At 38.5% G+C, this 13624-nt stretch overlaps 1 long non-coding RNA gene across 1 annotated transcript; it reads right to left on the reverse strand.

Moving 5' to 3' along the window:
- Positions 1-6934: 6934 nt before the first annotated feature.
- LOC135240053 (uncharacterized) lies at positions 6935-10057 on the reverse strand. Its single transcript, XR_010325566.1, has 3 exons — positions 9798-10057; positions 7692-7816; positions 6935-7360 (listed from the first exon to the last, which is right to left on the reverse strand). It is a non-coding gene; the product is annotated as an uncharacterized LOC135240053 (long non-coding RNA).
- Positions 10058-13624: the final 3567 nt, after the last annotated feature.

Genomic DNA, 13624 nt, shown 5'->3' on the forward strand with positions numbered 1-13624 from the left:
GGTAAGGTTTAACCCCTCAGAGGGATGTATTACTGGTCAAATGGTTACCATGGCCCCAACCATCGTATAATTTATGTCCTCTATATCCTCCAGAGCTTATTTATTCTGGGAGAGTATGGTATTTCATCAAAATGCAGAACTCATTCTGTGCATCTTAATCTACAGTGCATACAATCCTTAATTTCATCTATTGTGCTGTTAATCAAGTCTCCTTGTCTGAAGTACATAGTTCACGATCACCCACTCCCAGCCGCTATTCTATAATTCATTGGTATGTGCATCAGTAGTGACGCCACTCTGCTGCAGTTATGATAAGGCTGAAACCATCCAAGCATCAGGTATGACTCATTGGCAAATTTGTGAGACTTAAGTGGTGTTAGAACAATCCTACAACACCCCCTCGTGTTTCTCTCATTTTACGAGCGGGGAAAAATAAGAATAATTCAAATCCTCTAAAGAGCATGCATGTAGCTTTCTGCTGTGTCATCTGAACCCCACGGGTAACTCTGCCAATAAAAATGTAAAAAAAAAAAAATCTAGTCAATTTTATTTAATCAGCTGAAAAGCACAGGGCTTCCAGGTCATTAATCAAGTGTACTTCATCTGTAGGGACTGTGTGCTCTGCAAACTACCTTCTAAATCATTAATGAAAGAGGACTGAGAAGATTTGAAATAAAGGACCCCAATCATTTTCTGAAGAGCCCAACAGCTACCGATAACAGGTTTAGGAGAATCATATCCTATAACCTTTTATGCACGTTGTGCATAAATCTGATTATACAGACTTGCTGTCTTATTGCAATCATTTCATAATGGACCAATATAATGCGGCGCAGTTTGTGAGAAATTGTTGAATTATAACATATGAAATATGGTTGTTCGCAAGTATACTGTGTATATATATGAGAGACCAAAAGTATCTGGACACCCCTGGGGCTGTCTGGGCCCCCGTAAGTTCCAAGAAGGCAAATCTTAATGCTACAGCAAACAATGACATTCTAGATGATTCTGTGATTCCCCAACAGTTTGGGGAGGCCCTTTCCTGTTTCAAAAAATATATATAATTTCACCACAATAGCTTGCCAGAACAGTGGATTGATACATTTTAAAAGTTGCTTTCAAAACTTCCAATGATTTTGAGCCAAATCACATTCACCTCTCATTTTTAACATTCATCACATTTATATTATTTCACTATTATTTCATATTATTTTGTTTATACTTGTTTTTGAAAATGTATTCTACACAATGCATGCATGTTAAGAGGGATAACTTTGCTCAGGGTGTCCACATACTTTTAACAGTATAATGCAGCACTGTGTCAGTGCCTCATTTAACCGTCCCTGTCTTGCTGAAAGTAAACACCAGTCCAGTGGTGTCTGTTGGGAGGGTAGAGCCTGCTGCCTGCCATCACCCTATGAATCAGAGGGAGAGAGGCCAACTTCAGCTATGCTTTGGGGAGGACAGTTATGTCATCTGCAAAAAGCAGCAATAGAGGCTTAGACCAACCACAGCTGTAGCCCTGTTTTCAAGATGTCTGCTTGCAGCGAGACTCTCACCACACCCAGAAAATAAGTACGATGTATTGAGCTAAAAATGTGTGTGAGTCCAGTGCAACATGACCTTTGACCCACACCAAGAAAACAACGTTTTCTTTCAAACTCATTACTTCAATATGAGAAAGAAATGCACCTGCATAAAACATACATTATAATTTGAGGTGGATGTTGGATCCACCATCTCGGCCCATAAATGTATATAATCATCATCCCTCAAGGTAACATGAATACAAATATAAGACAAAAATGTGCTTCCTGGTGGCTTATAAGAAAGAATAAATAAAGTAATGATTCTTTAATTAATAATGCTATTTACTCAAAACTATGACTTTGCTAAGAGAGTGCTCTTTTTGGCTGGACCGCAACAGCGGGGCCAGCCCTACAAACGCGAATGTCTGTGACTGACTGAGTGAGGGATGAAGTTACACCATTGGTCAGCCGAGTTATGAAGTCACACCACTAGTCGGCCGGATCACGTATGTTAGGTCCAGCCATATACTAGGTTTTAACCTGGTCTTGTTCTGTGGCAGTGGCAAGGAGCTATCCATTCTTTAGTCCAAATGGTCAATGGAAGCCCTTGGACCGGCCTCCCTTTAGATGGCTTCTCATGCGCTTGTTCATCCAAAACTGCAGAATTCCTGGTCATCGACTTCCTCTTCAACTCCCACACTCCTCTCAAACTCCCATCTCTCCTCAGCCTCCTCCATTGTTGACCAGATGTAGCATACAACTCTGTAAACTTAGTACAGTGATTTACATATTGTGGCCAAGACAGCGCTGCTCCTAATTCATCTCCTCCCACAACCCTGCCTGCATTTATGCATCGCACTGCTCTGTTGCTGCCCGTCTGTCCACTCCTCTCCTTCCGTTTTTGGGTTCAGGGTCACATATTTCCATTTCCATGGTTACTCAGGGGTGGAAGGTGATGATGTTCTTCCCCGCTGCCAAAACACAAGTCTGATCCTTCCACTGAGCATTCTGGATGTTTCTCACTACTACCAAATTGCAATTGTCACTCACTTCCTCTACAGAGACTAGTGTTATCACCATCACCAAGGTCGTCACAATCCGCTCTTTCCTCTATTGAGGACTGTGAATGTTGCTCACCATCACTAGAATAGTGACCCTTTACTTCTGCTCTCTCCTTCCTTATTAACTGTTTTCATTCCTTAATTTTCCCCTTCTCTCTCACTCATAATTGTTTGCTCTTGTAAGAGAAAAACTTTTTGTATGTGGGTGTGTGTGCGTGTGTGCTGAGCTGGCAGACTCCAAGAGATGAGAAAAACAGGAAACACAAAATGTGACAGATGGTGAAAAGAGAGAGTCTAAACCGCAACTTTGCCACTATCAACTTCAAACTTCTGCTTTTTCTGACCACTAGACCAACTTCACACTTTTATTTTTCCAAGAATAATGAGAACTAGATATAGCCGGCTGTAAGCTAGAACAACAAGTACCCCACTTCGAGTGGAAATTAACTGGGCATAGTTCAGTTATAGGCTTACAAAATGTAAAGGACGCCTCTTGTGCATGATGGAAAAGTACTGAGACACTGTTTATATGAAGCTGTCTGTACACACCTAACTTCAGAGAGTTTTGTGAGTACTCTCTCATTCTTTTCTCTGCTTGCAAGCTGAATAAAATCTTATGAGTGAATAAAGTGCTGTGACTCTGTTTGATCAGAAACAAGACTTCACCTGTTGGTACGAGGGGACAGGGAACAATAATTTCCCTGACACTCTCCACATCATTCAAAATTCTTCAAAATTCTCTGCCAATCAGCACATTCACCTAGCCAAAGCTTATTTTCACCCTGTGTTATGCAGTTTCTGCAGCTGATGCAGTGGCCACAATTAGGTCAATGGTGCCTGATCAAGTAGAACAGTTACTTTAATTACTTTGCAATGAGCCTCGGACTATCTTACTAATAGCCTCCCAAGTATGTATCAGACACAGACACGGCCCTGGCTCTTTTTCAAAAAGCCAATTTTGAATTTTGTCCCCAGCACATTTTAATTAGATAAAATGTATGAAATATGACTTGTGAATTAAGGTCGTGGAGTAAAGGACACTAGGACCATATATATAAAAGACTCTCTTCCAAGTGCATTAATTGACACTTGCATAGCTTGCAATGAGGCAGTTTAGTCTCTGGAGAAGTGGTGAGAAACAAGGAAACATTTCAGCAAAATTCACTGGCTAATGAGGTAGAAGAGGTGAGGTCATTTCGCTTTACTTTTCAGAATGATATTATGAAACTGCATCATGTATCAAGTTGATCATATGAATTAAAGAGTGGTTCTGTTTTGGGTCTGAATAGTTCAGGAATCAAATTCTTGCATATCATAGAAGATATTGATATCTGAACACAACTCCGCTGTCTGTAATACTGCATGTGTAAGCAGCACCAGGGAACCACTCTTCTGATCCAAACATACTCAATCCGATTCTGTGTCATGCAGCTGGAGGACATGGAAGGTCAAATTAAAAAGGATTAATGCTTGGAATCCAATTAGATGGTCCTTTTATGCGTACATTTTTTAAAATGTATTTATTTTTGCACATTTAAAAAATGAAACATTCAATAAACAGATTCAATATTTATGTGAATGTATAAAACATTTACTGAATGTTTTAAACATTTGCTAAATATAGAAAACTCACAAGATTAATAGAACAGTTTGTATTATATATTATTATTTGGAAAAGTGTATTTAACATTTAGACATTAAATAACATTTATGTTATTTAAACAATCATAAATTAAGAAAAGGGCAAGGTTTTAAAAAAAAAAAAAAATCACATTCAACATCCCAAAAATTACAGGAAAAAGAAACAGTAAGAAAAAAATAAATAAATAATTGTAGATATGTTCTATCAAACAAAACAATCTTCTGTACAGATAAAAAAAACTACTTCTCAATGAAGGGTGATACATTTGTCCCAAAACATTTTGTTTGAGCTCTTTTGATTTGCAGTATGACGTTAAAAATAGTAATATGAGCAACAGCGAAATATGAGCAACCAGCCAACCAAATAAACACAAAAAGACTTGGATCAGTGAATCTCATAGATGATCAATTAGTTTAATCCTCAACTCTTCTGGGACCTTTCACATATTTAAAAGAGCCACATATCGTTGAAAGAGAGATCATTGATTGTGGATGTGCTCCTTTTAAAAGCCTGTCCTCAAGGAAGATTTCAAAGGCACCTATATTTCCTGCAGTCTCATGTTGCTTGAAATGGCTTTAATGTTACAGCACCTGCTTTGTAGAGCGGATCTTTGAGAGCATGGGCCTGAGTATCCTGCTACAATTTTCCTCATTATTGAAAATTCAATTAAGGCTGCGCGTGGCCTGCATTGTGTGAAGACTCGGGTTAAAGACTGGGTCACTTTGATAGGTGGGTTGATTGTTTGTTTGTGTATTCTCCAGACCACTATTCATGATTCAGCCTTTGATGTGAATGCTCCATAAAGGAACCAGGTTTAAGATACCAAACATTCAAAGCAAAGTGAGTTGCTGACATCTAACCCTATGTTAATTTGACATGTTGTTTCCCTCTTTTTCTACATCCTCTTTATCTTGGTTAAATTTAATTTAGAATGTAACCCTTAACAGAAAATTAAAATGACAAAGACTAGGTCAAACGGTATGATGATAAATGAGGGTGTATTGAGCGCATGCAATTTTACTTAGTAGCTATAATGCTGAATGGTTAATATCACTTTCACTTTCAGTAGCTATAGTGTCGAGATAAGTGTCACAGATTGCTCAGCGACTGCCTTTTATATGCTAAAGGTGTTAGACAGAGATGAGCATGTGGAAAAACCTGGGCTTTGTGGGGTTTCATTTATGGGTTGCACCATACCTGTAGTTTTCCCTCTGCCTTCTATTGAAGTCAGAGCACTTTGATAATTAAGTCCTGTCCACATTTAAGTATGGCAGAGTGGAGTTAGGCCCACTTTTCATAGACAGGATACAAAAACATTATGAAAAATAATTGATATCATATGTTTTATATGAGTATTATTTTTTTCAAAATCTAGCTTCTTATATTCATTATTAAAAAAAAAAAAAACACAATATACACAATTTATTATTACCTGCCATTCACTGTGAAGTTTCTTATTACTTACCTGTATAATTATTGAACTTGTTATATATAAGATGATGCATTGCCACTATAGCAGTTTCTTGGTGACTGACATTCTTGGTGGCTGACATCCCCCTTTCTTTTTAAAACTCACCTGTCCTATCCCACAGTGACCTCCAGGGGGCAGCTGGATACAAGTTTATTTGACAATTTTGCTTTCGGGAGAGTTTTCCTTTGATACACTATTCAGAAAATAACAACGTAATTACAGAGATGTAGCCCATACATGCAGATTTAAATATCATCATTCAAAATTTTTGAATTACATATAGTGACCAAAGTTTAGTTATTTACTGTCATTATACAATCAAAATATTGTATAATGACAGTACATTTTTTCATTCATTCTCTTCAACAGACTAAAATTTCATTTTCTCTAAGGCAAATGATGAGGAGTCTCTTTGATGTTAGACACTGTTTGTCATCAATGTGATCAGTAGTATTAGACTTACAGTATTTACACCTTTCTCCTCTCATTTGTCCATAGACATTGTGTCACAGTCCCCACCCCACTCTCTCTCTTGGTCTTGGTCTTGGTCTGTGTGTGTGTGTGTATGTTTGTACTACTATCCTTGTGAGGACCAAATGTCCTCACAAGTATAGAAATACATACGTGTGTGTATGTGTGTGTGTGTGTGTGTGTTTGTCTGTGTGTGTTTATGTGTGTGTATAAACCATTGGCTCTTTAAGATGGGGCCTAACCCTAACCCTAACCCTAACCGCTGAATCCCACTGGCATGTGCTGAGGCTGGTATGAGACCATCATGAGACCATATGGAGACAGAGGGTAGTGACTCTTCCTAAAGGTCTTGTTAGGCGTGGCCACAATCTATTGCCTGGTGCTGTAGGTGAAAAGTGATACTCCTTGAATACTGCGGAGAGGCAGCTGAGATGATAACACCAGGATGGTGGAGTTTGCAGACACAGTCCTACAGTCATTAGTTAACACTACTTCACACCACTGCACATGGTCACATGGTCACCTGCAGAAATAATTTAGCATGGAACAGACATAAAAACCATACAACATAAAGTACCATTGATAAAAAGACACACATAACTACTTCTGGACTTAACCTAAATATCAGCTACAGAATATGTGCTTTTGAAGTTTACCAAAGCATATTGCAAAACTCGTGCCTGCAATTAACGTGAGCTACGTGAGGGTGAGGAGTGGTGATCTCTCTCAAGCCTACATTCACCATAGCCTGTTGTTCTTGACATTTCTAGGTCTGGATGAAACTCACTATTGCCTGACACTGTCGATCTCCATGGCTCCAGCAAGGAGGCTGATGAAGGTAGATATGAGTTTATGTCTGCTCTCACTGCTCTTAACAAATTCTTGGAGTACAGTAAAAACCAACTAATGGTCTGTCTAATTTCAGGCAATTCACCAGGAAGGGTGCTCGAATGGATAAGTCTGGATCATCATTACCTTGCAAGTTTATTACCACTTCAACCTATCTATCATACGATACTTCGTTTCCTGTGATGTCAAGGTCTTTGTCGATGAGTTCACTGAGGGATCTAACATCTTGCCCAGGTATGTACTTGTTCTTCCAGGGGTGGTCAAGGAGGCTCACACTGGCTCCAGTATCTAACAGGATGGAGACCATGTAGCCCGCCATGCTGCATTTGAGTAAAGACTTCTGGCAGAAGAGTGGAGCTACTTCAACACTATATTCATAAACATACTAAAACATGGAAGTAACAGAGTGTAGGGTAGCTCTACATTTCTAACAGGAAATAACAGTCTATATTAATTAAGCCTTAAATTAATTAGATGAGTGGGAGTCTTCTTCACAGAAAAAAAGTGTGATGCCATTGACCATGCTAGCTCTCTATGCTAGCTCTCAGTCGTCATTGTGGCAGGCGCCACAGCAAAGTTTCACTTACTCGACAAATAGGATCAATACAAAGATTACATCATTACAATTCACATTCGGACCATTTTGTGTGTTAGCGCGCAAAACTGACCTGAAATTATTAAACAGAGACAATTGCTGCAGTTCAACAGGTTGCTCTTGGCAGAATGGCGAGAGACCAGCAACCACTGAGTAATGAGCGTCCTTGTGCCGCAACGCTCTGCTGCCCCCTACTGACTTGGAAGGAATGAATAAATCAGCAACTGAATGAATATCACTTCACCCAAAATGAATTATTACAATACACAAACAAAAATGCAACCACATATTTTGTGCGCACCAGATATGCATGTTAACTTATATTGTGCAATGTTCTAAATAACAGATGATTCCTTGTAATTAACACTGACTGCAGAAAATGTCACTTCAAACCATTACTGCCATTGCCAGTTCAGGAGTAATATAGTGGTTAAATGGGTCTGAAGATGCAGAATTTTCACTGTGCCTCGTGTAATTCCCATTATGAGAGAGAGCAAAGCCATTTAAAATAGGAACCGTGTCTGTGATACAATGTGAGTTCATACCATGAGTCATGTTTTTCATTTCAAAAATTACAATCAGCAATGATTGACAGGTGGAAATGTGTAAATGTGAATTAGGCATAAAGCAAATTGCCTCCAATGTGTGGAAGGGTGTAAGCACTGTCTTGCAATTAAATGTTCCTGGTAATATTTTCCAAGTATGTAATATACCTAATCTCAGTGTTTGTGTTCAGTGATAAAAGTCTTGTGTGTGGATGTTGTGAATGATTGTCATTAGGTGTGGGTGATTGACACAGATAATGCTATCCTTCTGGCTAATGATTTCACTTGAATACTTGGAAAAAAATGTTTCCAAAATTGGAGAGTTGAAATGCAAGTGGCCATTTGCAGCCAAAACCAGTTTTGCAATTATTTAAGAGATATATTCATATTTCATAATGGATTTGAATGATTTATGGTAAATGAGTTACACACTAAAAAAATACAGAGAAATGGTATCGTATAAACGGAGTGCCTAGTATAAAAGGTCTAAGAACAGGCATAGTATGTTCAATCATCAGAGGGTTAAGTTTCACCGTGTGTTTCTTTTAAATGGTCAGATTTTTTTCTGATTGTGGAATTTACCAAAAAATAGTCACATATTAATCAGTCATAATAGTCATAGACATACAAAAATGTCCAAAGTTGTAAACCAGTAGCATTTTCAGACTAGTTAGCAGTTAGACACACCACTAAAGTCAAGAATTCTTAGACAATTTCAACGTCATCTTATGACATGGTATAATATTCTTGTCATCAGAAAATGACCAAAATTCCATTAACTTTTGAATATAGGAATGAACAATCATGTCCATCACATTTATTTCAGATGTATCACGATTAACCTGCAAAAACGCAACCAGTCAAGTGGACAAGAAATGTGAGGTTCTGCCAAGCATTCTTCTGCATGCATATTTTGAGAATAATCACAAAGGATTCTTATTGAATATCACTCATATTAAATTTAAAAATTTCAGTGATTAAGTCATCTCCTAACAGCAACCTCTCATCTGAACATTTGTTTTGTATTAAATAGTTCTGTATGTATTGTATGTTTAAAAAAAAAATCAAATCATGCAGTAATATGTCTTTCCAACAACGTATTCACTGAAAGATACATTAGGTTTGCATCTAAGGTCAGAACAAGGGATGCATCAGCCATATATAAAATGTATCAACAGAATGTAGTAATTAGGTAAAATATACCAGATATACATAACTCACACACACACACCCACATTACTGTACAAGTGTACGTGCAGCAACATACATGCACACACACATACAACACAAAGAAAACACACACATACACAAAAGCCCACACAGACACATGGGGGGGGAGGGAGGGAGGGAGGGGGGGGAGGGAGAGAGAGAGAGAGAGAGAGAATGAGCGAGAGAGAGAGAGGGGGGGAGGGAGGGAGGGAGGGGGAGAGAGAGAGAGAAAGAGAGAGAATGAGCGAGAGAGAGAGAGAGAGAGAGAGAATGAGAGAGAGAGAGAGAGAGAGAGCAGCAGAAAGGCCACAGGGAATTTCCTACAGCTGCCACTCACAAAGCTCTGCAGAAGCCTATTTGACAGTAATATTTTGCTCGGCGTGACGTCTCATTTATTCCCAGTAATCATCATTTCTTTTACTCACCCTTCCCAAACTCTCCCTGTCATTTCTGATCTTGGTGGGGCTGGTTCTTCCAGACCAGTGCATTTTTATCCTGCAGATTCCCTGTTCCCCTGGGGACTGGAGTGGGGATTTACATCTTGGCAAGTTTTCCCCTCCATTTGTTGGCATGCCAGGTCACTGCACTGCCGCGCTGTCACAGGGAAGATAATGGCCGCTGCACTCCCTCCCTCTTATTACACACTGAGTGCTTCTGACCTTGCACAGGGCACCTCCGGCTTTCCCAGTCCTGACAACCGCTGGCTACCATCATTAGCCCTAACCTGAACCTGCAAATTTGCGTTGGTTAACATTTTTCATTCAGGCCCTTCTTAGTTTGCCTCTTTATGTACTACGAGCTCTTTCTAAAAATGTATGTCTATGTATACTTTAAAAATGCTATAGTTTCTACAAGTGTTTGTTGACCTTTTTACAATAAAGTACTAGTGTTAGTCTAGTGTTTGTTGACATCTTTACATCTTTACAAAGTACTTTTCTCACAATCTTTTTTTCTGTTACATAATCGTTCTGTAACAAGTTGTTTGACATTTCAGATTAGGTTTTAAATTATTATCACAGACATATGCTCGTTAGATTTGGACATGCATAATTTTGCAGTCAGTGATGAAGAAATTATTTTTGTTAACTGGAAACAGAATTGTGTGCTTGTGTGCGTGTATTAAAGTGCATAAGAAAATGAACCTTTCTTATGCCCTTCAAAAGGCCTAAATTCCCATTGCAATATCTGTGTATTCCCTGTGTATGCGTTTCTCTTATACTGGTGTCATCTCTAAAATGTGAAGTTTGAATTGTAATAACAAAGTATACTGCTCCTGCAAAATAAAAGTCTGCTGACAGCAATGCATCTAAAAATAAATGTCTGACACCTCTTCTCCATGCACTGGCAGTTTATCTCTGTCACAGAAATGCACAGGGAGATTGCATAATTCACTGTGTACTTCTAGACTGCAAAAACAGTTCCCATGGAAGGCCCTTTTGGTCTTCAGCTAAAAATGCATAATTGTTAGTATGCACATTAGGGTCATCATATACTACTTATGTATTTGTGATTGACATTGTTCCAGAAAAATACTGATAATTCTTTTCTATTTACAGTTGCCGATTTATTCTCCAAAAGCTTGATTTCATTTATATAATGGTTAATTTAAGTCTAGACTTTTCTTTTTTGCAGAACACTGGAAGATTTTTTTTTTAAATCTACAGACAGGAGTGAGACTTGTAGCACAGGCTAAAGTAATGGTGCTGTTCCAGCCAGCATTAAAAAAAATAGTGCTGTGAGTCTTTATACTATTTAATATACACACCCGGGCCTCCGGGACATTAGCTGCATCTACTCTCTCTGTCATAATCATCATCAGCTGGAGCCACACAGCAGGATGCTGCTACAGCAGAGGGCACTATTCCCACACATGTGGTTTAAAAATGCACACGGGAAACAAACAGGCTTCTGTCTGGCAGTTGGCTGTGGTTATGAAAACATACACACAGAAACATTAAATGAAGAAATTCTGGATTAATTTCTGTTACATATGAATTGAATCAACCATTTTCAAGAAACTATCCATTATAATAAAGTGTACATGTATTATTTTCCATCATTTCCTCAGACATACGCTACAGGAATTATAATAAAAAGTGCGCTTCCTTATTATCAAGAATGACCACAAAAAATGTCCACACAATAAAGCCCCAAACTTTTTTCCATCTTATTCTTCTTTTTCCTGCCTAATTACATCATCACAAACGCCCCAGGCCCACAAACAATACGTCTCCCCATTGGACATTTAGTTACACCAGCCAATCAAAACATCACATACACACGCAAAATGGACATATATATTTTTAACCAAAAAAATCTGTATCTGCCCCGAATGCTTCATTGGTGGCTCGCTGGTAACGTGCTTGCCAATGGGACCTTTGAGGCAAGGGATCGACTCCCACCTAAGGCTCAGGCAAATCTCTAATTTGTTATGCACACTTATTTGCGAACTAATAATTACCTATTACTTTTAAACTATTGCTTTTGCAACTGTATGATCCTTGTGGATCCTTGTGGACCAAATCTAGCCGGTCTTTCACCAAACATATAGACTGTATCACGACATACCATCCAGACGTTCTGTTAACTGGCTAGATTTGGTTGCCATGTGAAAGTTTTCTAGCCAGCTAGGATATAGCCTGGCCATATGGAAGTAAAACTTTAAAAGCACAAGCAAATAATGGCATTAAAGAGCGTTGTCTTATTGCAAAGTCGTTCATGGCTATTTAACTACTGTAAGTAGGTGTTCATAACTTCCTTCCCTTATGCAATATTGACATTCAAATTATATCGATGTTCAATACATATGTTTACCAAAAGTCACAAATAAGGTGCCATATGCATTTCATGACTTAATATTTATTGATTTTTTTGTGTGACACTTGTGTGCTTTGAATGACCACATTCTCCTCAGATGGTAAAATGAAAAACCACAGGGCCAACTTGAAATAATTTTGGTAGCAGCATTGCTTTGGAACACAGCATGTTTAATTTGTGTTAGCTAAGATAGCCAATATTGTTCATTGTAACTTGGCCTAATTTTGATATCAGTACTTTTAATGGCAGGCCTAGATTTTCCAAGTCTTAATGACTTATAGTGCTTTGTATGTGTGAGTACCTTGTCATTTTTTTACTTTCAAAACGTGTTTTTCTTCAGATTACAGTTATCACTATGACTTATGCTAGCTATTCAGTGCTATATCCAATAAATGTTAGCTACAACCCAGTCATATGAAGTTGTACATAGCCATACGAAGATTTACAATGACAAAGCGAAGACTGACTGCAAACAATGTGGTGAGTGAGGCTGAATCAGATGCCAGGGAGGAAATGTCGACGACACTGACTGACTCCACCGACCGACTTCTTACATTACATTGTTATGAAATGTTCTCTTGCCATTCCATTTAAAATTTATACCACTAGTTCCACGGTAGGGGATGAATAACGTAATTACGAAAATAACGTTATTTACCTTAGGTTAACATTGGATTGTGTGCCCCCCCCCAGCAGTTGTGGCCCTAAACAACCACATAGGGCGTTTATGCCACGGGCCGGTCCTGTTGATAGCTGACCACCTTGTTGTGGATTATCCTTTACTTACTTATGCAAGTTGACCAATATGGACAATGGACACGAGCTATCCATTTTATAATATATTGGATGTATGGCTTCATTTTCGGCATAAACTAATGTAACTTTGACACTGAATCAAGCTGATTTGGAGTTTTTCCACCCAGTATCAAGAGATCTAAAGACCCACCATCGACACAGGAACTATTCAAGGTAAAATTTCATAAAATCTGATGAACTGATGTGACAGATGTCTATCATTTCCAGTTATTGCAATACTGTTGCTGCCTGAGGTAGGCTACTTAAAGTAGCTGGAATTATTGTCATAATTGCCGAAGATGTGCTTTCACGTTAGAAACACTTAAGCGAAATGACTATAAATATTCACCTGTTGAACCCAGCAAAGCCCATTTTTGACTGACATTTTCAAATGGTCTGCCTTGACTACTCTTACTTTAATCTTCCCTCACTCATTCTGAAAGGAATGCAGGAGACCTTTTCATTCATCTTATGGCCAATGTGTCACTTCAAACCTGTACTGGATACATGCCTGTTCTGCTCAATACACATTTTTAATTTTAGATGAAGTAATCCATGATGTCACATCACTGAGGAAGAGTTTTCTCTGGATCTCAATTCTTAAAAAAGGACAGTTGTTCAATCACATTAAACCCATTTG

This window comes from Anguilla rostrata, chromosome 14 (genome assembly GCF_018555375.3).
Source record: "Anguilla rostrata isolate EN2019 chromosome 14, ASM1855537v3, whole genome shotgun sequence".
Classification (NCBI taxonomy): Eukaryota; Metazoa; Chordata; class Actinopteri; order Anguilliformes; family Anguillidae; genus Anguilla; species Anguilla rostrata.